Source organism: Xenopus tropicalis, chromosome 7 (genome assembly GCF_000004195.4).
Source record: "Xenopus tropicalis strain Nigerian chromosome 7, UCB_Xtro_10.0, whole genome shotgun sequence".
In the NCBI taxonomy this organism is placed as follows: domain Eukaryota; kingdom Metazoa; phylum Chordata; class Amphibia; order Anura; family Pipidae; genus Xenopus; species Xenopus tropicalis.
In genome coordinates this window covers 24,209,101-24,211,294 of record NC_030683.2, presented here as the reverse complement: position 1 = coordinate 24,211,294, position 2,194 = coordinate 24,209,101, and the positions used below count along the sequence as shown (strand labels likewise).

The 2,194-nt window shown below is 34.1% G+C and overlaps 1 protein-coding gene across 2 annotated transcripts in view; it reads left to right on the top strand.

Annotated features, from left to right (window-relative positions):
• Window positions 1-2,194, top strand: part of dock1 (dedicator of cytokinesis 1) — a 215,706-nt gene that overhangs the window by 116,255 nt on the left and 97,257 nt on the right. The gene's annotated exons all lie outside the window — the stretch shown is intronic.

The following is a 2,194-nucleotide window of genomic DNA, read 5'->3' as shown; positions in this document are numbered from 1 at the left end:
TTTTTTCCCCTCCCCTCTCGAGTTGGATAGATTTTAAACATAGTGCTTGTTTCTTCTGGCTACTTGTAACATACTAACGTGAACATTCATTGTCTCATTTATCCAAATCTGCCTTCTTTTATCTGGTTTTAACGTTCCGGTTATGTTTATCATTTATGCTTTAATATTTACATTTTGGAAGGATTACAATCTCAGTATTAGACTGTTTTTGTCGATATTTTGTAATTACAGGTAAGGGACCTGTTATCCAGAATGCTCGGGACCTGGGGTTTTCCGGATAAGGGGTCTTTACATAGTTTGAATCTCCATATCATAAGTCTACTAAAAAATAATTTAAACATTAAATAAACCCAAAAGGATTAATTATATCTTAGTTGGGATCAAGTACAAAGTACTGTTTTATTATTACAGAGAAAAGGGAATCATTTAACCATTAAATAAACCCAATAGGGCTGTTCTGCCCCCAATAAGGGGTAATTATATCTTAGTTGGGATCAAGTACAGATACTGTTTTATTATTACAGAGAAAAGGGAATCATTTAACCATGAAATAAACCCAATAGGACTGTTCTGCCCCCAATAAGGGGTAATTATATCTTAGTTGGGATCAAGTACAGGTACTGTTTTATTATTACAGAGAAAAGGGAATCATTTAACCATTAAATAAACCCAATAGGGCTGTTCTGCCCCCAATAAGGGGTAATTATATCTTAGTTGGGATCAAGTACAGGTACTGTTTTATTATTACAGAGAAAAGGGAATCATTTAACCATTAAATAAACCCAATAGGGCTGTTCTGCCCCCAATAAGGGGTAATTATATCTTAGTTGGGATCAAGTACAGGTACTGCTTTATTATTACAGAGAAAAAGGGAATCATTTTTAAATATTACAATTATTTGCTTATAATGGAGTCTATGGGAGGTGGCCTTTCCGTAATTTGGAACGTTCTGGATAATGGGTTTCCGGATAATGGATCCCATACCTGTATTATTAGGGCATATTCATAAAAAAGTATGTTGTACAGGTGTTATCCAAAATTCTCTGGACCTGGAGTTTTCTGAATGAGGGATCTTTCCGTAATTTGGATCTCCATACATTGAAATGATACTGACACTAAAAAACTACTTTTCAAAATATTAATGTCCACTTAAAGTTACCTATAGGTCATATTGATCTTTCTTCACTGATAAGTCTGCTTTTGTAAGTAATTAAAGTTCCTAAACCCTTTTCAACCTGTCAACTATAGCTTCTAATGCTAACAGACAAACATGGCAGCCCCCTCATAAAGGAACATGGGGGATCAGATAGGTAATATAAAAGCATCGATGAAATACTTTTATGGCAAAATTATAAACAACATGCAAACACAGTGTTATGGTAGATGTAAAAAAAGTTTTTTTTTCTGGTGTCGGTATCTCTTTAAGTCTACTGACAAAATAATTTTTACATTGAATAAACCCAATAGGATTGTTTTGCATTCAGTAGGGATTAATCATATTTTAGCTGGGATTAAGTACAAGGTACTATTACTACAAAGAAGGAAAGCGTTTTTAAAAAAGTAAATTGTTTGCTTATAATGGATTCTATGGGAAATGGCCTTTCTGTAATCCAGAGCTTTCTGAATAACAGGTCTCCAAATAACATACCTCTGTTTCAGTGTATATAAGCAGTAAGAGTGCACAGGCAGAAATTGACTCATGTCTTACCTGGTAGCTAATGGCACATTTACTGCAAGAGAACAGTCTCCTTTCCCATTAATATCTCATCCCAGCTGGCCCAGTGACTGGCCACTGAGTGACCTGATCACTAGCCCAGGAGTCTAATGTTTGAACTCGGGTGGCCAAATATATATGTTGATTACTGTGTTTCTGCTTATATAAATGACTTATCGGTTTGTATTGACAAGTATAGTAAGCAGTTAATGGAAGTCAAAACATTGCTTATTACAGTTTACTTTTTTTAATAAAATTGTATATAACAGTGTGTGTATGTATATAGGTAAATAAATAATATCAATATATTTGCACTCTATTCAGTCTGGCAGTTGTGATATTTTTTTTAATCTTCTCTGGAACTTGACTGGCTAATTACCAGTTTATTATTATTTTGTTTCCCCAGTTGAACTTTGTAACAGTCCTGTTGTTAAAGGGGACCTGTCACCCTAAGAAATTATTCCAAATCCTTTTCTATCA